This window comes from Gorilla gorilla, chromosome 21 (assembly GCF_029281585.2).
Source record: "Gorilla gorilla gorilla isolate KB3781 chromosome 21, NHGRI_mGorGor1-v2.1_pri, whole genome shotgun sequence".
Lineage (NCBI taxonomy): Eukaryota > Metazoa > Chordata > Mammalia > Primates > Hominidae > Gorilla > Gorilla gorilla.
In genome coordinates, this window is record NC_073245.2 from 67,658,060 (window position 1) to 67,680,699 (window position 22,640).

Genomic DNA, 22,640 nt, shown 5'->3' on the forward strand with positions numbered 1-22,640 from the left:
CTAATTAAAGAGCGCACTTTAACATTTCCTATAGCACAGATCTGATGTTGATGAAATCCCTCAGCTTTTGTTTGTCTGGGAAAGTCTTTTTTTTTCATATTTGTAGGATACTTTCACAGGATATACTATTCTAGAATAATTTTTTTTTTTCTTCAGCACTTTAAATATGTCATGCCACTCTCTCCTGGCCTGTGAGGTTTCCACTGAGAGGTCTACTACCAAATGTATTAGAGCACCTTTGTATATTATTTCTTTTCTCTTGCTTCTTTTAGGGTGCTTGCTTTATCTTTTACCTTTGGGAGTTTGATTACTAAATGTCTTGAAGTAGTCTTTTGGTTAAGTCTACTCGGTGTTCTATAACCTTCCTGTACTTGAACATTAATGTCTTTCTCTGGGTTTGGAAAGTTCTCTGTTATTATCCCTTTGAATGAACTTTCTAACTCAATCTCTCTTTTTCTCTACTCCCTCTTTAAGGCCAATAATTTAAACTTGCCCTTTTGAGGCTATTTTCTAGATACTGTATGTGTGCTTTATTCTTTTTTTTTTTTTTGTCTGCTCTGTGTATTTTCAAATAGCCTGTATTCAAGCGCACTGATTATTTCTTCTGCTTGCAATTCTGTTGAGGGACTCTGATGTATTCTTCAGTTTATCCTTTGAAACTTTTGGTTTCAGAACTTCTTGATTTTTAAAAATTATTTCAATTCCCTTCTTAAATTAATCTAATACAATTCTGAATTCCTTCTCTGTGCTATTTTGAATTTCGTTGAGCTTCCTCAAAGCAACTATGTTGAATTCTCTGTCTGAAAGGTCACGTATCTCTGTCACTCTGGGATCGGTGCCTTATTTAGTTTGTTTTGTGAGACCATGCTTTCCTGAATGGTCTTGATGCTTGTGGATGTTTCTCAATGTCTGGGTATTGAATAGTTACGTGTTTATTCTTATCTTCATAGTGTGGGCTTGTTTGTATCTATCCTTCTTGGGAAGGCTTTCCAAGTATTCAAAGGGAATTGAGTGTTGTAATCTAAATCTTTGGTCACTGTAGCAACATCTGCATTAGGGAGTACCCTCTGTGAAATGTGACTCTTATAGATTCATAGATGTACTGCCTTGGTGGTCTTAGGCAAGATCCAAGATAATTCCTTGGATTACCAGGCAGAGATTCTCTCTTTTTTTTTTTTTTTTTTTGAGATAGAGTCTCACTCTGTTGCCAAGGCTGGAGTGCAGTGGCGCAATCTTGGCTCACTGCAACCTCCGCCTCCTGGGTTCGAGCGATTCTCCCACCTCAGCCTCCCAAGTAGCTGGGATTAGAGGTGCCTGCTACCACACCTGGATACTTTTTTGTATTTTTAGTAGAGATGGGGTTTCACCGCATTGGCCAGGGTGGTCTCAAACTCCTAACCTTGTGATCTGCCTGCCTCAGCCTCCCAAAGTTCTGGGATTACAGGCGTGAGCCACCACGCCCAGCCTACCAGGCAGAGATTCTTGTTCTCTTCCCTTACTTTCTTCCCAAAAAATGGAATATCTCTTTCCATGCTAAGCTGCCTGGAGCTGGGAGAGGGGTGACACAAACACCCTTGTGGCCACCACCACTGGGAATGTACTGGGTCAGACCTGAGGCCAGCACAGCACTGGGTCTTGCCCAAGGCCCGTAATAACCACTGCCTGGATACTGCCCATGTTCATTCAAGGCCCAAGGGCTCTTCAGTCAGTAGGTGGTGAATGCACCAGGCTTGTGTCCTTCTCTTCAGGGCAGCAACTTTCTCTACCCCTAGCCCAGGCAGGTCCAAAAATGTCATTTGATTTCCAAGCCCTGGAGTTGGGAATGCGAAGTATCTACCTGTTGCTCTATTCTACTGCAACTGAGCTGGCACCCAAGTTGCAAGACAAAGTCCTTCTCATTCTTCTTTCTGTTTTCCTCAAAAAGGACTCTCTACCTCTGATCACCACTGCCCCAGGCCTGTGGTGAGTATTGCCTGGCTACTGCCGATGTTCACTCAAGGCCCAGAGGTTCTTCAGTCAGCTTATAATTAATGCTGCCAGGTGTGAGCTTCTTCCTTCAGGGTAGTGGGCTCCCCAGGGCAAGTGACGAAATGCTGTTTATGAGCCAAGGCTTTCAGTTGGAGACCCCAGGAGCCTGCTTGCTGATCTACCCCACTGTGGTTTGAGCTGGTACCCAAGCTGCAGGACAAAGTCCCCTCTGCTCTTCCTTCTCCTTTCCTCAAGCAGAAGCAATCTTTCCCCATGGCCATTACATCTGGGAATGTGCTGGGTTGAGGCTAGTACATCTCTTGAGTCTCACCCAGGGCCCTCAGCAAGCACTACCTGGCTACAGCTGATGTTTATTTAAAACTCCAGAGCTCTCCAGTTGACAGCTGTTAAATCCTGCCAGGACTCATTGCTCCATTTCAAAGTAGAAGGCTTCCTTCTGGCCCAGGTTGTATCTAGAAATGTCATCTAAGACCTAGGGCCTAGAATAGGGGCCTTGGATTCTGCCTGGCTTATTCTACTGTGGCTGAGCTGTTATCCAAGTTGCAAGACAAATTTCTCTTTACTCTTTTCTCTCTTCACCCCACACAGAGGGAAATATTCTCTCTTAGAACCATATGCCACACTGCCAGGGGTTGGGGAGGGTAACACGAGCACTCCCATGGCCAACCCAGCTATTGTCTAACTAGGGCATGAGCACCGCAAGTCCACTGGCTGCAAGCCCAGCACAGCCATCATTGGGAATTGCCCAGGATTTGCAGTCTTTGAGGCCTGTATTTCCTTTCAAGTTTATTTAGAACCCCAGAGTGCTTTAGCCCATGGTGATGGGGCTAGGAGGAACTCAACATTCTGACCACTGGGCTGGACGATTCCCCTCTGTCTAAGGTTGGTCAAAATGATCCCTCTGTGGATGTAGGCTGAATTTTGCCCTGTGCTGCTTTCCACCGAGTCAGAACAGCTCTGAGTTCCAATGGACAGTCTTACAAATCTTTGCTCTCCCTTCCCCAAGCACACAAGTTCTATCTCTGTGCCACATAGCCACTTCCAGGAGATTGGGAAAGGTGATCTAAAACTGTGTTTCTTATCATATTCAGTACCTCATTTCATGATATGATGTTAAAACCAGGTATTGTGATCACTCATCTGATTTTTAGTTCTTATGAAGGCACTTACTTGTGTGGATAATTGGTCAATTTGGTGTTCTTAGCAGGGAGGAGGATGATTGCTGGAGGATTGTATTTGGCCATCTTGCTCCACCTTCTCCTCTCAATTCCCCAGACACAGCAATCTTAAAGGTATATGCACGTAGACAATGAACTTGTAAAATATATAAAACATAAAAAGATATAACTGAAATGAAAAATGAGACAAATTTACAATTATAGTTGGAGACATCAGCACCCTTACCTGAATAATTAATAAAACAACTAGACAGAAAATCAGCAAGGATGTAGAAGAGCTCAACCATACCACCAAGCAACAGGATCTAATTGGCATTTATAGAACACCTAACCCCAAAACTGAAGAATACACATTCTTTTAAAGTGCTACCTAACATATCCTAGGATACCTAACGTATTCCTATCTCAAGATGCCTTATGTTTGTGAACATAAAACAAGTCTCAACAAAGTTAATAGCACTGAAACTATATAGAGTGAATTTATTGACCACAATGAAGTCAAACTAGAAATCAATAACAAATACGTACCAGAAAATTCATCAAATACTTGGAAACTAAACAACACACTGCTAAAAAAAAATTCTATGGATCACTGTAGATCCAATAAGCGGACCCTGATGACATTAAAGAATAGTAAGGGGATATTGTGATGTATTCCACACATAAATATAACTTAGATAAAATAAACCAGTTTCTTAAAAATACAAATTATTAATATTACATCTTACTCAATATGAGATAGATGATTTGAATAGCTGTGTAACTATTAAGAAATTGAATTCATAATTTAAATGTTTTAAAAAATACATCTTTAGGTCAAGTTCAATTTGCTGGAGAATTTTACAAAATGTTATGAGAAGAATTAACACCAATTCTGCACTACCACTTTGAGAATATATAAGAGGTGAGAATAATTTCCCAGATATTTTATTAAGTTTATATTACCCTGAAAACATAAACAGACTTACATAAAAGACAACACAGAAAATAAAACTACAGACCCGTACCCTTCATTAATATAAATGCAAAAAGCCTTAACAAAATATTTGCAAACATAATCCAGCAATATATAAAAATAATTATGCACCATGACCAACTAAGGCTTATTTCAGGGTTGCAAAGCTGGTTCAATTTTCAGAAATTAATTAATGTAATTCAGTATACTGGCAGACTAAAGAAGAAAACCCTTGTGATCATATCAACTGAGGCAGAAAAGGCATTTGACAAAATTCAAAAGATGCTTACGACAAAATATCTCCCAAAAATAGGAATAAAGGGGAATATCATCAGCTTGATAGAAACCTTTAAAAACCTTACAGTTATGGCCAGGCACGGTGGTTCACACCTGTAATCCTGTAATCCCAGCACTTTGGGAAGCCGAGGCAGGTGCATCATGAGGTCAGGAGATCAGGACCATCCTGGCCAACATAGTGAAACCCCATCTCTACTAAAAATACAAAAATTAGCTGATGTGGTCGTGCGTGCCTGTAATCCCAGCTACACAGGAGGCTGAGGCAGGAGAATCGCTTGAACTAGGAACTCGGAGGTTGCAGTGAGCAGAGGTCACGCCACTGTACTCCAGCCTGGCAACAGAGTGACACTCTTTCTCAAAAAAAAAAAAAAAAAAAAAAACCAAAAACAAATTACAGCTATAATAAAGAAAAACTTAATGATTATATTAATGATGAAAAACTTAATGTTTTCTCTAAGACTAGGAAGAAGACAATATCAGCTTTAACCCTGCTAATTGAATACAGTGCTGTAAGCTCTAGCTAATCAAAAAGGCAAGAATAAGAAATAAAAAGCAGATATATGAGAAAGCAATAAGTAATTAGCATTCTGTATTTTCAGATAAAATAATTGTTTAAGTGGAAAATCACAAGGTATCTACAAAAATGGGGAAAAAAAGGGAAACTTCCTATAATATGTCAGGGAGTTTAGCGGGGTCACAAGATGCAATATAAACATACCAAAAAAATCAGTTGTGTTTCTTTTTTTCTTTTTTTTTTACTTTTGAGACAGAGTCTAGCTCTGATGCTCAGGCTGGATTGCAGAAGCACAGTCTTGGCTCACTGCAACCTCCACCTCCCGGGTTCAAGCGATTCTCCTGCCTCAGCCTCCCAAGTAGCTGGGATTACAGTTGCCCTCTAGCATGCCTGGCTAATTTTTGTATTTTTAGTAGAGACAGGGTTTCACCATGTTGGCCAGGCTGGTCTTGAACTCCTGACTTGGGGGATCCGCCCACCTTGACCTCCCAAAATGCTGGGATTACAGGTGTGAGGCACTGCGCCTGGCCTTGTGTTTCTTTATATATGTAATGTGCACTTGTACACTGAAATTTGAAATACAATATCATGTATAATTGCTCAAAAATCAAATACTTAAGGTGGAAATCTAGTGAAACATGGGTAGGAGTTGTATGCTGAAAAATGCGATTCAAGATTAAGATGGAGAGACAAACTTCATGCCCATATTAGAAGATTCAACATAGTTGACATGGTTTGTCTCTGTCCCCACCTAGATCTCATCTTGAATTGTAGCTCCCATAATTTCTACTTGCTGTGGGAGGGACCGGGTGGGAGATAATTGAATCATGGGGGTGGTTTCCCCCATACTGTTCCCATAGTAGTGAATAAGTCTCATGAGATATGATGGTGCTATAAGATGAAACCCCTTTTGTTTGGCTCTCATTTCTTCTCTTGTCTGCCGCCATGTGAGATGTGCTTTTCACCTTCCACCGTGATTTTGAGTCCTCCCTATCCATGTGCAACTGTGAGTCCATTAAACCTCTTTCTTTTGTAAATTGCCCAGTCTTGGGTATGTCTTTATCAGCAATGTGAAAACAGACGAATACAATAGTAAAGATGTCAGTATCATCCATATTCATATACAGATTTAATGCAATTTCTACCAAAATCCCTGCAAGAATTTTTTGTAGATTTAGACAATATTGAATAATCTTGAAAACAAAAAATAAGTTGAGATGAATTAGTCTACTCAATTTTAAGAATTACATAGAGTAATCAAGACTGTATGATATTGGCAGAGAATGGACACACAGATCAATGAAATGGAATAGAGTCTAGTCATAGACCCACATACATATGTGAAACAATTTTGGACAAAAGTTCAAAACCAATTCAATGGAAGAAGGAGAGCCTTTTCAATATATGATGCTGAGCTAATTGGATATCAACAAGTAAAAAATGAGCTCAGACTTAAGTCACATACTTTACAAAAATTAAAATCACAGGCTTAAATGTACAACCTGAAACTATACAGTTTCTAGAAAAATAGAACATTTTCAACATCTAGAATTTTCAACATCTAGAGTTAGGCAAAAAGGCTATATAGACTTGACACTAAAAGCAGTTTATAAAAGGAAAAAATTGATAATTGGACCTCAACAAAATTAAATACTCTTGTTCTGCAAAATTCTATCCTAAGAGAATGGAAAGACAAGCTAAAGACCAAGATAAAATATCTGCAAGTCACATCTGACAAATGATGGAGATGTTCAAAACTGAATGTTCAAAACTCAGCATTAAAAAAAATCTTAGAAAATGGACCAAAAAACACAGTGATGCATTTTACCAGAGGATGTACAAATGAGAAACAAACACATAAAATTTGCTTTTATTAAGAAAATAGAAATTAAAAACCCAATGTGATAAATTATACACAGTGATTAATTATTATTTTAGAGTGACGAAACCCAATACTGGCAAAGATGCAGAGAAACTAGATCACTCATATATTGCTAGTGGAATTCCTTAAATAACAGAATATGAAACCACCATATGAGCAGTAATTGCATGTCTGAGCATTTATCCCAGAGAAAATAAAACATGATCAGATCAGAACCTGTACATAATGCTTATAGTAGCTTTATTCATAATAGTCCCCAATAAAAGATAACCCAGATGTTCTTCAACAGGTGAATGGTTGAACAAACTGGTGGATCCCTTATATATTACTCATCAATAAACAGAAATGGGCTTCTGATACATGCCACCACCTGCATGAATCTCTAGAGAAATACGTGGAGTGAAAAATGACAGTTCTAAAAGCCTATATACTGTATGATTCCATTTGCATGGCATTCTAGAAAGTACATAATTATATAAATAGATAGCAGATTAGTGGTTGCCACGAGTTATGAAGGGTTATATTTGTGGGAGGAAAGTGGATGTGGTTATAAAACAGCCGTATTGTGGTGATAGAATTGTTCCGTATCTTGACTGTATCAATGTCAATATTCTGGTTATGATGATGATGACCTACAGTTCTGCAATATGTTACCAAAGGGGAAACTGGGTAAATGTTACAGGGGAAATATCCCTATTATTCTTCACAACTCTGCAAATCTATACTTACGAGAAATAAAAAAGTTTGATTAGACCACTATACTATCTTGAATCTTAACACATTGTTTGTGCAAATAAATTAATTCAAACCAACTGATATTTACTGACTTTATTAGCTATATTGTTAGTTGCTGCCAGGGGCCTAATGATATATATGAGGATCTGACTGCTACAAAATTATTTGTCTACCATACAAAGCATGGAAGACCCATTGCCTTGAGTCAACAACAAGCTGAAAAACTTGTCCTTAGTCCCAATTATAGCATTTACCTCATTAGCAGAAGAATTAACATGGGCATGTAGTTTTAAGATTTTTGGGTGCTTCCAGATTACTCTTGATCACATGGAAGTGACCTTTTCCAACTTTCCCCAAACTGGACTAATTACAGCCATTTGTCGCTTAATGATGGGGATACATTCTAAGAAATGTGTCATGTTGTTAGGCAATTTTGTCCTTGTTTGAACCTCATAGTGTGTATTTACAGAAAGAAACCTAGATTAATGGCCTACTGCACACCTCGGCTATATGGTATATGGCCTATTGCTCCTAGGATACAAACCTGTACAGCATGTTACTGTATTGAATACTGTAGGCAATTGTTACACAATGGTATTTGTGTATCTAGACATTAAAAAGGTATAGTAAAAGCAATATTATAATCATATATATGTACATATATATGCATGTGTGTATGTATTTTCTAGTTGATTTATTCCTTATATGTAAACTTTAGCTTCTTTTTGTTAAGAAATAGTCTTAAGTGATAAATAGCAGAGACCCATCTGGGGTCAGAGTGACTGGTTGAGATCCTGATTAAGCTACTCACTAGCCATGTGACATTGGACAGGTCACTTAACCTCCCTTTTTCTTTCCGCATCTGATAAATGAGAATAAAAATAAGCACTATCTCTGAGGATTGATAGAAGAATCAAATGAAGTAGTATTATAAAGCACACAGGACACTGTTCTAAACAGGTGTTAAATAAATTCACAATTTGGCCTTGGGTAATTTCTTCTGACTCTATGAAATGAAAGTCAGTGAAATAAATACACTCTCACTTTTTCATAACTTCTAGTCCAACAAATATACTTACAGATTTATATGCTTAGCTGCAAAATGATCACAAACAATTTGAGTACTTTTATAAGGGAAAAATGAGGTTAAAATGATAACTCCTGTAAAACACATGATGTGAATGCTTCAGTGTGTCAAAATGCTGTTTTTCATTTAAACATTTAGATAATTTTTTTCTAGTTTCCATCCACATGTGTCAGAATGAAACCTCACAGGCTATATTTTACTAAAATTATTTTGTAGGTGTCAAGAATGTGGACGCTTGAATTCAATCTATCTACTGAAGATTATCTGTTTGCCAGCAGCCCCACCTTGTACCACTTTTAGAATCAGTGAACTCTCTGGGGGATTTTATTTAAAAAATTAACGGATGTATTTAATTAGAGAAACAGAATAAAGATATTTTTCAAAAATAATACATACAATTACTCAAAATTCTAGACATGACATTTGTGCTGTTGATTTGCTGAACAGCACAGTTGATAATCAGAAAATTTGGACCCTCTTGCTGTCGACTTAGAACAATGTCGTTTCTTAGAGTGACAGCAGAATGGATGCTTAAAGATAATAAATTCATTAATCTTACCTTCCTCACATTTCAAGTGAATAGTGAAATGTGAATAAGTGACTCAAAAAGATAAACTTAAACTCACCACCAGATGTCTCCACTTTGTAAGGCAATTAACCAAACAAAAAAGAGGTGATTCAAAGGGAGGGTTGATTTAAGGCAGTGTTCTTGTCTGCAGGGATTTGTTCCCCCTGGGGACATATAGGATACTACCGCCTTTCAGTGGGTAGAAGCCAGGGTTGCCTCTAAATATTCTACAATGAACAGAACAGCCCTCCGTAACAAAGAACCATCTAACCCAGAACACCAAAGCGTTTTTTATGTGAGATTATAAAAGATTATAAGAAAAAACAGGTATGAAACTAAACCCTGTTTTCTCCCAGCACCCTCTAGATATCTCTATGATAGGCCCAATAACATAACATTCTTTATTAATATAATATTTTCATTTTACTTGAGTGTCATCCTCACCAGGTGATGATGTCTTATTGAGAACCTGACCAAGGTCATTTCTATCTCTGTATGCCTACTGCTTCCTAGAGTGTGTGGCATGTGGTACACACTCCCTAGCTTGTCAAATGAATGATTTCATGAATTAATCATAATAAGGTATAGACTATAAGTGGAGCAAGAATAAACTCTACATTGAAGAAAGATGTGTTTCAGAATCTATCAATCCCAAGTGTAATGGAAGCTGGTGGCATTAGCAAGCAGCCAGGGCCTAGTGGTAACAGGTGGTGTAGGTTGTTAGAAAGAAAACGGAGATGTTAGCAAAATTTTGAAGGAGGATGCCAGGCAAGAACATTATACACAATTGAGTTGTTCGGAATTCCTTCTTGAAAAAACTAAAACTTTTATTTAGATTAAAATATAAAATTGCTGGATGGTACTTGGCAATACCATCCAGCCATTTCATATTTTAATCTAAATAAAAAGCTTCAAACAGGATTGTCAAAAGAACTGATTGATGGTCAACACTAAATGTATATCTGTGTGTATTGATTCAAATATAAATACCAAATTAATAATAACTATAAAATTTGGAGTATGTAAAATAATAAAACTGAAAAAGTAAAAATACTGTAATGAATAATAAGTTAGAAGGTTTCAGAGAAAACTGAAAGAAGTGTTAGATTTCTTAACTATGCAGTTGAATAAATCACAGCTGTAAAATTATAGGTTAAAATAACTACAAATTCTTAGTATCATTTACAATTTTTTTTCTAAATTTTGGGGAGATGAGAGAAACTATATTTTGGAGGGTAGAATCATTTATTTTCATTTAAATAACTATATTTATATTGAGTATTATTCTGTTAAATTTGACAAAATATTCAATATTTTGTATTTTAAAATCATCCAAAACATAACATTTCCCTGGAGCTTTTCTTTTTTTTTCTTCCAATCATCACCCACTAACCCATTCAACCACCTATCCATGTAGGTTTATAGGAGATACTTGGGATGCTGTTTGTGCCATGTTACTTATGCTATTTTTGCATGGTTGAATTTGGAGCTATTTTTAAATTTTATATTTTCATTTTTCACAAATTATTTATTTATAATGAGCATTATTGATTTAGAAAAAACAATGTACTACACATCTTTGTTTTAAACTTTTTTTTTAAATTTACTCAGTCTACTGATTCAAATGTTGATCTCTTCTGAAAATACCCTCATGGGCACACCCAGAAATAATATTTGATAAGCCATCTTGGCATTCCTTAGCTTAGTCAAATTGGCATAAAATCAACTATTACAAGTGCTTAATTATGAGTAGTAGCAGTGTGAATAATATCTTTTCTTGTATTCTTTCATACTTTTTATTTTAAAAAGTTACATTTTCCATGAGGAGAAAACATTTAGCAGTTCATTCTGCAGACTCTATGTAGAAAGGACTTCTATCATTCCTTCAGAAGACAACTGCTAGAACAGAAAAAAATTGAGGAAACACAGAACACAGACCTTCATTTCTGCTTCTCTTTTCTTTGGCTGAATCCCAAACAGCTAAGCCCAGTAATATTGGCTTGGACAACCAGATGTTCTCTTTCACTTGTACTCTCTCTTTGACTTCTGGGCTAAGTGGTAATTTTGTGGAGTCTAAGAGAAGTACGGAGTTGGGGGGAAATTACTTAGAAACAAAATCAAAGGAAGCCATAAAAGTAAAAACTGCATCTGTCATGAAGGAATGTAACAAAGCTTGCAAACTCTGGAGTGATGAAGAGGCAGCAGACTTTGTGCTGAGTTCAGTCATTTCTCTCAGCTATTAAATATTGTCAAGTATCTGTGCTCCTTCTTGACTCTAAATGAAGCTTCCTTCACTCCCTTTAGATTCATTTATTATGCAGTGAGACTTTTTTTTTCTTTGGAAGAAGGGACTAATATACTTGCACAGGCCCGCTTTTGTTTATTTGTCTGCACCAACAAACTTGCAAAATCATCCTCTTGAAAAGGTAAAATCACCTATGCATAAATTTCACCTGGAAAATTACTGCTTGTTACAAATGTGAAATCCATAGACTGTCTAAGGCAAAGCTACTGAAAGCTTCATTCTTAAGGACATCAACTTATGCTGAGTATAAAATAACACTGGAGAAATTTGCCAAGTTTAACTGGGAATTTTAAAAAATCAAGTCACCTCTAAATAATTATATAAGGTATGATTTAACTGGATACTTGGAGAATCCTCTTCTTCACTGAGAGAGATGAGATCCTATGACTCTAAGCTTAAAACCCTTCACTGGATGCTGATAGCACCTGGTTCCTAAGGAGGCCATTGCAGCTCCAAAGTGAGGTGAGGAAACGAAGGAGAATGGAAGGGGGTTTCCATGAAGCTAGATTTTTTCCCAATCTAATATATTTATGGTTTGCCAAATAATGCTGTCCTCCTCCCTGCCAACACACACACCAAGTACCCACTTCCTAATCCCCAGAACCTGAGCTCGATTACTGTGTTATCTTCCATGGCAAAGGGACTTTGCAGATGGGATTAAGTTAAAGCCATGGAGGCAGGGAATTTATCTTGGATTATTCAAATGGGGCTACATGAATCCTTTAAAGTGGAGAACATCTCTCAGTTTTCGTCAGACAAAGGGATGTGATTATGGAAAGGGGATCAGAGTGATCTATCCCATCCTTGCTGGCTTCCCATGGAGGAAGGCACCATGAACCGTGGTATAAGAGCAGCCTCTGCAAGCCGGAAAAGGCAAGAAACAAAGTTCCTCATAGAGCTTTCGGAATGGAGTGCAGCCCTGTCAACACCTTGGTTTTAGCTGAGGGAGACCCATGGCTGACCTATGATCACAAATACTGTACGATAATAAAGTTGTGCTACTTTAAACCACGAAGTTTGTGGTAATTTGTTATGGCAGCAACAGAAAACTAATACAATATTTTTATTGTTTTCTGTCATATCATGTCTTTTGACTTTGTAATTTAAAGTGTTCTCTTTTTATCTGCGAAATGATTTAAAATGATAGTGTATGTGAGTGTGAGTGTGTGTGTGTGTGTGTGTGTGTGTGTGTGTCTGTGTTTGGGCGGTGGTGTTATTTCTAGTTTATTTCTTCCTTGCCAAAATGAAATATAATTATCCTGTTTTAATCCTCTAATCTGAATTCTCCACTCCTTCTGACTTACATGTATCTCTTCCTCCTTTCTTCCCTTTCTTCTTTTTTAAAAATTGTGTTATGAAATTTAACTGTTGACACATAGAATAAACTCCCTGCTTCTTGTCCATGATGCATTCTATGTATGGCTCTTCTAATCCGGTCCCTCCTTCCAGTTGCATGCCCACCCCCAACTCTTTACTTTATCCTCTAATACGGTGAATCTCAGACTTCCCAGTGATCACAATTCCTCTGGTACTTGTGAAGATGCACACGCCCACTTCCCACCATGCACCTGCTGAATCAGCATCTCCCAGAGAGGGATCTGAAAATCTATGTATTTAGCAAGGCATATAGTCATTAGCTAATTATGAGAAACACCATTTTATTAGCAGCACCAAACCTAATATCCCCTGTATGTGCTATGACCTCCCCACAACCCATTCATGCCTCTAATCAGGTCTCCTTCTGCTAGAATTCCCTCACTCCTCTCCTTCTTCCCATTCTGGTTCCTTCCCTGACTTTACCAGGCCATCTTCTCTTCCTAATCGATGTTATTTGATCTGGATTCTCACTTCCTGTGAGTCCCCTAGCTGACCCTCTATCTTCAAATCATGTAGAACATTCACATAAATGATGATGGCTGCATTACCATATTGTCCTGTAATCATCTGTTTGTCAGTCTTTCTTCATCAGCAAGATTGTGTCCTTGGATGCAGGGATTGTGCCTTGCTCATTTTTCTCCTCTAAGGCCCAGCAGGTGCTGAAGATGTATTAGATGCTAAGCAAGTGCTTTCAAGAGGAATGAGTGAAAGAGTGGTCACAGGAATGAATTAAATACTAAAGGCATCACATAATGAGCTAATTCTCTACTTTCTCTTTTTTAAGCACCATGCTCCTTTCAGTTAATAGCCTAAGGGGATTCAATTTAGAGAGCCTGTCACAAATGTCCATATGAGAAAGGAAATCTGATGTGTGTGGGGTTTCTGGGTTAGAAAGAAACAAGTCATGCTATGCCAACTTTACCTTCAAAATGTATTTCACTTATTACTAAACACTTCTCACAACTCCATGGACAGCATGCTGGTCCAAGTGTCTGTCATTTCTTTGGCCTCCCAGTGGTTCTTGAATATAATAAGCACAGGAGCTTTTGCCCTGGCTATTCCCTCTGTCCTAGATAGTATTTATATATGGTGGTGTACATATCATGGCTCAATTCCTCTCAGAGAGGGTTTGTCTAAGTGACCTATCTCAAATATTGCTCCTATCACAAGTGGTTTAATTTACCCTGCTATATTCTTTATTTTCTCTATAGTGCTTATATAGGATGTATATTGTATATTTTTTTCTATCTTGCTAATAAGAATATAAGTTCCATGAAGGCAGAAATTTTGTCTGCTGTATTCACTGTTCTATCCCCAGGACTTAGAATCATTCCATGTATACAGCAGGCGTTCAGTACAGATCTGATGGGTGCTGAATACGGGTGTGGCAGAATATTCCAGTAGAACCAAGCAGCCTAGTCATTACATAATACAAGGTGCGATGCATGCATACACTCATCCCACCCAGGACACATCAGACATCTTAAGGTGGCATTTTAAATGCACCTTAATTTATATCTGCAATTGCCAAGACACAAAAAGTTAATGAATATTTTCTTCCATTTTTTTTTACATCTATTTCCTCAGAAAGCATGTGAGATTTTGCCTGTCCGTTGTTGCCGTCGTTTTCCCTTGTTAAAGTAGTCCCCCAACCTACTGCCCGTTGCAGCCTGAGGGAGCAAGGCTGGGTTTTTGTGGATGATGGTGTCCTAATGCAGGTCCACTTTAGTTTTTCCTATTCCTATGGTGATGCTGCTGAGGGCCAATTAAAAATAAACAAATTGGGGCAGGCACGGTGGCTCACCCCTGTAATCCCAGCACTTTGGGAGGCTGAGGCGGGCGGATCACGAGGTCAGGAGATCGAGACCATCCTGGCTAACACGGTGAAACCCCATCTCTACTGAAAACACAAAAAATTAGCCGGGTGTGGTGGGAGGCGCCTGTAGTCCCAGCCACTTGGGAGGCTGAGGCAGGGGAATGGCGTGAACCCGAGAGGCGGAGCTTGCAGTGAGCTGAGATCACACCACTGGACTCCAGCCTGGGCGACAGACTGAGACTCCGTCTCAAATAAAAAAAATAAAAAAAAAATAGTTAGAGGTGTGCCCTGAACCATTGGAGTGGCAGGCATGGAAATCTCATTTAAATTTTACAACAGAGCCATTTGTTCCTTGTCCAGCCTCCCCCAGAATGCCGTCTTGTTTTGAATTCCTGGAGTGGTGTGGGGCAACCATCTGTATGACGTGACCCCAGGAATTGTTTCTCAACTGCATGGTATCTCTGTTATATCCCGTCTAGAACTTTGCTAACTTCAGGCATGGTATTATCTTCCTACCTAGGAGTCTCTCACTTCATTTTGCTCATGCCCTGGAGGGATTTCTGAACTCTGATCCAGTTTTTTTTCCCTCACCTTGAAGTATTTTTTTTTCCTTCTAATACTATAAATGTAGCAATTGTAGTCTTGTCTCTTATATGTTGATTTCAATTCTTTGTTTTCCCCAGTTTTTCTTTTCTATCTTCGACGGCTTGAGATTTTTTTCTAATCTGCAAGAATAAAATATATACTCCAGCGACCACTGTCATAGGCTACGTGGTTTTCTGTTTTGAAGTTTTGAGTTACATTTCTGTTGCTTCCTGGTCAACTCTGTACATCTCATGGCCCTGATGACATGGTAGTCACCGTGTCGTAGGTATCCTGTTCATTCGCTGGGCAGGAACAGCTGTCAGACAGTACATTTGATGGCTTTTCACAGAATCAGTCCTACCTTTGAAATTATATTCTAAAAGCTCTTAGATGTCCATATCCACATTTCTTTGCCTGAGAAGAGAATAAAAGGGAAGAAAAAATATGTTGGATATATCAAAATGCAACAATTCTTTCTTCCCTCACCCATCCTTTCCATCTCCAAGTGCACTGTCCACAAGAGATACAATATGGACATGTGCTTTGAACTCATATGGCTGGAAAGAATAGAAGGGAAGTAGATGTAATCTTGCCTGAGACCATGGTTATCACAGGGTGAAAGCAGGATGAGTCTGGGCTATCAGAAAACCCAAAGTCAGTGTATGCTAATCTAAGGTGACCCAACCTGTCCTAGTTTTCTTGAGATTTTCCCAGTTTTAGCACAGGAATTCATGTCTTGAGAAAAACAGGATGATTTATCGCCCTACAGAATCATTCAAACACAACTCTAAGTGCCTACTCTGTGCCCAGCATTGCCCTTCAGGTAACTTGTGGTTTGGTCAGCCAGTCCCGTAGCCTGTCGTCATCTGCATTTGTCTTTCTTATGTTTCCATAAACCTTTAGAGATTGCCCTTGTGTTAACAATTTCACATTCATGCCTGGGCTTGGTCGTCCTGAATGTTTGACCCTGTTAATTTGATTTTATTCTCTGACACGACCTTGGGCTGCCATAAATCCAAAATGAAAATGCTGTTTGGAGTCACAATGAAAATGGAATGCGAGAAGATTCTAGAGAAGACAAAATAACCCAAAGAAAAGAAGTATGGAAGGCAGGGGTAGCAAGGCGGAGCTGTGCCCCGTCACGGCACGCAGAGAATGCCCATGGATTTTCACAAATGCTGTTAAAATGTGAAAAGCAGGTGTTTCTTTTTTCTTCAATCTGAGCTTCAAGCTAATATGGGCATTCAGCTAAATCCCTCCTGGGTCCTGAAACAGTATGTGGTTTTGGATTTCAAAGGTAATTATTGCTGAATTCATTGTATGGCCAGTGCACCTGCCAGGTAGACATTATAAAAGAGCATGCAAGAGAATTTGGAGGACAATTTCTCCATCACAAAACCCCTTTGAAAGCCTATTAAGGCATCAAGTGCCAGGAATGGAGTTGAACATATTCATAATACAGTTAACAATGCAAATGAAGCATCAGTTCCAGGTCGGAGAAAATGCCGATGCTTACCTGAGAAATTCGGGCTCCATTGTATTGTGTCTGTCCTGCAATTGACTCACAGTTGGTTATCTTGTAGAAAAGTGGCATATTTGCATATTTAGATCCTGCCCGGGATAAGCAAGAGAAATACATGTTCTGGCTTTCTGAAATGAAATTGAGAGAGAAAAAGGGGGCACATATTGCTCAATATGCTCATTTATTCATTAAAAATACAAGTATGTACATCTCTCAGGCCTTCACTGGGCAACTGCCCTTGGGAGAAAATAGAGACAAATAAGAATAATAAAAAGCCAGCAGCCCTGTCCTGATGGAACTTCAGGTCTAGTGGGAGAATCAGAAATAAATTGAATAATTACCCAAGTTAATATAAAATTGCAAATGTAATAAGACCCTCAAGAAGAGGTACCAGGATTTCTGAAAGCACAGAGTAGAAGAATTTGAACCAGTTGGGGGCTTCCCTGAGAAACTGAAATTAGGCTGAGGTGGGCAGTGTTCACACTTGCTCACTGCCTAATCTGGGACAGCACTGCCGACAGCTTGACCTGCATTTCTCCAAGTCTCCACAACGAATTTTGTAGGTAGACATTGTCCCTTCACACCCTCAATAATCTTATGAGAAGTGTTTAATAACCTTAGGAAGAATACTCCACCATTGTCAGTAACCGTAAGGGGAATGGCCCATCACCCTCAGTAACCTTAGGAGAAATATCCCGTCATAATCAGTAACCTAAGGAAGAATATTTTATTACAGTCCTAGACTAGAGGCTCCCTGAACAACCTCTCTTTCGTACCTCTGTAACTATTCCTGTACTGCAAAAGTCCAAATCCTGCATAGAGTAGCAACTCAGATATTAGTCAAATTAGTTTATTTATTCCCACCCTACAGATTTGAAAAATGTGGCCTAGAAAGGTTAACTAGTGTGCTGAAAGCCATATAGCTAGTAAGAGGCAGAGCCATGGTCACTACCAAGCTCTCTGTGTCCAGAATAAAAGGGAGTGGCATTCAGATTAAAGGGCACAGCAAGAGCCTCATGCATATTCCTGCAAAGGACAAGGATTTGCTGCCTTTCCTGTACATCCCTAAAGAGAAGGACCTTCAACTCCTCCTTCTGGTCATGTGTATTTCCCCTGAAAGCAGAACCTAGGCAGTGTTTTTTGCCTTCATGGTCAAGAAACACATGTCAGCAAATGGTAGAGAGAGGGTTGTGCTGCTTTGAGACACGGGCTCCCAAGATCGCCTGTCTTGCTGATAAAAGTACAGATAAGCCTGTCAGATAAGCCTCCTGCTGCAATGACTGAGGTCTCCAGCTCTGGATTGCTTGCTGTGGACAATTCCTCTTGGAAAACTGTGCAAGCACCTTTTGAAAACCACACAACACTGAGAAGCTTCCTTCCAGCAGAAGCACAAAAACTGGAAACATTGAGGCTTCACCCACTTGGATTAAGTAAAATGTTTTAAATGACTCGGAGGCTACTTATAAAAAACAATTTACATAAATTGATGTTCTATTCGAAGAGGGTAGAGAGGGTGGTTTTAATTTTTTCAAAACTTTCCTCTTAGTTTTAATAGTGGCAGTGGCCTCGAAGAAGCAACTCCTTTTAATAAAACATGCTTGTAAATTTATTGAGACAGACTCCAGTTGACCCTATTTCAGGCGAACCTCTGGAGCCTCCCACATACAGCTGTCATGAGTGCTGAGGAGCCTGGGATTTGAGTTGCTGGAGGAGTCCATTCTCCATGACTCATGCTTTCTGGGCTCTGAGATGCTCCAATTCATTTCAGGGTATTTAATTTCTAAAAGTATTCAAGGTTTTGTTGAAGATCTAAACAGTGCTTAGAAATTTTTACCCTGGTTTACCTTGATGAAAATGAACCTGGGAGGACTGAGGTGCAAGCATACAACAATCACACACACACAAAAGACAAATACTAAGCTCATCCATGTGGCCCAGACAGGAAAAATATCATAAATATAAAATCATGGATTATAATGTGGTTACATATAGTTACTTATTTTATTGGCCTTGTTTTCTTAAGAGGTGATATGTGAATATGGTAAATATTTTAAACAGATTAAAATTATTTTCTAATTAGAGATAATTCTCTCTCCTTCTCTCTCGTGTCACCCAGTTTTCCATTTACCCTCCAAAAAGATAGCAACATAATGAATTTCTTCTAGACTCTTCCAGAAATATGTGTTGCCCATTTAAACATATATTTTCCATCCTCTAACATATACTTTTATACATGGATATAGTATGTGGACAGTATTATGTAGTTTGATTTTTAGTTAATAATAAATCTTTTGAGGTACACACTTCAATAATAATAATAACAACAGCAGCAAACAAACCCATATAGAGTATGTGTCTAAACCTGGCACTTTTCTAAATTCTTTTCAGATAATCCCTACAACTTCTGGGAGAGGTGCAAGTATCAACCAGTTGGAGACACAGGGAAAGGGTGATATAATGCAGAAAGTGACTTGAACAAATTTACACAGAAGGCAGTGAAGTGTGATTCAAATTCAAGCAGTGTAGACTGTGCCCCACACAACTCTGCAGCATAAACTTGCAGTATGAAAATAATGCCTCTCATGCAGGTATGCCTTATTCTTTTTAAGAGCTGCATAATATTCCTTTGCATGGATGTATCATTGATTTATTTTGTTCACTGTTAGTGAGGTCTTAGACTTTTTCCTACAGTTTGCCATTGTGAGCAATGTTTCAATTTTTGAATATTTCACCACACTTTTGAACCTATACTAACCGCACATATTTGTAAAATCAATTAATCAATTTATAGTAGTAGATTTATAGGCTTTTTAATCACCAAAAGCTAATTATCTTCTTACTAGTAGGGAGATATGGATGGGACTTACTGAAACAAGACAGATAATGCATCTCTATTGTTGCAGCCAGATCAAAATGGCCCCATCAAAGTGCAAGTGCTCACTAAATATTCGTTAAATGAAAGAATTAAATAGAAAAAGCTGCCATTTGAAAACATTATCACAATGCTAAAAATATGTTGATTTATAAGATCTCATTAAGTTCATGCAATTAAAGCAACCATTATCCTCATTTTACAGATCAGGGATATGAGATCCAGTGACTTACCCAAAGTTTCAAAGGAAAGATGTAACAGAGCCATCTCTGAACTTCTGCTCTTGGGAATCTACACACTCTTTCCACTAGTTCTGACCTTAGCAGGTGTTTGACCCAGGACTTGCCCAACTTGGTTTCCATTTGTATAGAACTAATGCCAAATTTCAAAAGAAAATATTACATACCGTAATCAATAAAAACAAAATATCAAACATGTATTATGTGGGAAAGACTGAGATAAATACTTGGCATTGCATTACCTCAATACTGTTGGCAACCATCCTACGAGCCTCATGCAATTACTGCTACCACTTTGCAGATGAGAAAAAGAAAATTGATGCTAAGCAAAGTTTAGTAACTTGCCCAATATCACAAGAAGGAGTGAGTGACAGAGGAAGACTTAGCTCACATCTGAGTGTCTCCAAATCCCAAATCCCAAGGCCTCATGCTCTACTTTTTTACTGGAAATTAAAATAAATATTATGACAGATACCTTTTTAAAACCTTAAAGATGATATGTATTGGTTGTACTGATTCCTGAATGCATCTGTATTTCCTAAGGCTTTTCTGTCCTTTATTTTCAAGAGTCTTCCATATGCCTCTTAGGGAATCTGTCTCAGCTAGTATTATAATGAGAACTATCATATAGCAAATATTTAGCTGCTTAATAAATAACTACATATTTTTTAAAAAGTGACAAACTCACCAGAATTGGCCTTTACTTAATAATCACAAACACCAAGCTTATGAATATTTCATGCTCACTCCTTTCTGCTGAGAGTGTGAGCATCCTGCATTTCTACAGCTCCAGATCATGCAGGGAGCAATGGAAACCATATGTTTTGTGTGTTTTCTTTAACAATTTGATGATGGAAGAACACCTGGCAGTGTTGGAGATAATGTAAGAAATGGTCGCCTTTTGTTATTTGAGTGCTTGAAATAAAAATCTCAAATGGCAAGTTGTAATCCAAACCACAGAAATTATAGAAGACAGTACAAAAAGGTATACATTTTAAATTCATAAATCTAAATGAGTCTATCTGCAAGTAAGTAAACTGTATTCAATTTTCCACAGCAACTACCCCATCAACACTATCACCCAAAACACTGATGACATGGTACTGCTCAAATGTTGGAAACTTTCAGTTTTGAGTTCAATTGTTTCTTTCTTTGTTCCTTCCTTTCTTCCTTCAATCAATGAATGTTAGAGTTGTTTTTAAGTGATCTCAAGAAGTACACACTTCAATGAATATGAGGAGTAAGAAACCTAAATGAAGGATAGGAAGACAGAGAAGTCTTCCTCTAAGACGGAATGTTTAAATCTGGATGAGGGGATTGGTAAGAGTTTACCAGGCAGAAGGGTAGAACTCAGAGGAGGTTACAGGCATGGGAATAACTCACAGAAAGAAGCAGGTACTTTCTAGACATAGGAGGGAAGCCAGAGTGGCAATTGCATAGTGACAAGGGGAGTGGCAACATGAGGCAGGCAGAAGCAGATAATGCAGAGCCTTGTAAAGCTTGATAAAGAGTTTGAACATTTGCTCAAGAACAGTCAGAAGCCATTGAAGGGTGTGAAGCTAGTGAGAGACAGAATCTGACTCAGGATTGTCAAGATTATTCTGGATGAGGGGAGACAGGAAGAGGAAGGGAGAGAGGTAACTTAGGACATAAGTGTAGTACTTCAGATAAAATATTATGTTGGCCTGGAGACCTGGTCCGGAAGAGTGACAGTGAGCTGGAAAGAGGTGGGTGGACTGGAGAGATATTACAAAAATGAAATATACAGACAAGAGTGATTGATCAGGTGTTGGCAGTGAAAGAGGAAGATGTCAAGACTGACTTAGAGATGCATGACTTGACAAGCTGCAGACATGGAGATCCGTTTTGAACTTTATGACATTATTTCAAAATTCTCTATTTTCTCTCCTGGGAATATTTAGCAAAAAGAAAAAAGCCTGTAGACCATTTTCAAATTGTGCTTAATCAAGCCAAGACTTGTGCCCACCTCTTCAGGGTGAGGAACGCCCTCTGTGTTCATTTTACTGCTCTATTTTCAGTGCCTGGTGTAGCGTAGGGAGGGATAGAGTAGGTGTCCAATCATGAGTCTATACTAGGAGATGAGATGTGTTCCTAGCTGGGTTATAAGAATCTTGAGGAGGAAGGCTTCCCTGTCTTTATCCTCCATTTTTTTCTGTCCTTCTTTATTTCCTTCTAAACTTTTTCCTAAGTTACTCATTTGTGAGTTATTTTACAGAGTTAAACAAATTGATACTAAAGTCCATATGGGAAAACAACTATTATGAATAACCAGAAAAAAAATAACAGAAAAGAAAGGTGTTCTTTCTTTTCTGAAAGAGAGTAGCCCTAGAGTAGGGCTCTAGGCAGAGTAGCCCTAGAAGACATTAAAACACACTATAAAGCCACTATACTTAAATCAACATGGCTCAGGTACATGAATAAACTAATAGACCAGTGGAATAGAAGGGAAGACCAACAGATAGTCCCAAGTACCCGTGAAAATTTATTATATAATAAAGGTAGCATCTCAAAGCATTGAGGTAAAGAAGAAAATTTTAATAAATGGTGTTGGGGCAACTGGGTAGCCACTTGGAAAAAAGTAAAATTAGGTCCATATTTTACACTATATACAAGAATAGACTCCAAATAACACCCAAATTTTTTAAAGTGAGACTATACAAGTACTAGAAGAAAACATGGGCAAACTCCACTTTAACCA

At 38.3% G+C, this 22,640-nt stretch overlaps 2 long non-coding RNA genes across 2 annotated transcripts; one reads left to right on the plus strand and one right to left on the minus strand.

Annotated features, from left to right (window-relative positions):
- Positions 1-13,668: 13,668 nt before the first annotated feature.
- On the minus strand, positions 13,669-20,525 carry LOC109024335 (uncharacterized). Its single transcript, XR_002003819.4, has 3 exons — positions 20,397-20,525; positions 16,805-16,938; positions 13,669-15,702 (listed from the first exon to the last, which is right to left on the minus strand). It is a non-coding gene; the product is annotated as an uncharacterized lncRNA (long non-coding RNA).
- LOC109024334 (uncharacterized) lies at positions 16,382-20,119 on the plus strand. The gene is made up of 3 exons (XR_002003818.4): positions 16,382-16,585; positions 19,199-19,398; positions 19,888-20,119. It is a non-coding gene; the product is annotated as an uncharacterized lncRNA (long non-coding RNA).
- Positions 20,526-22,640: the final 2,115 nt, after the last annotated feature.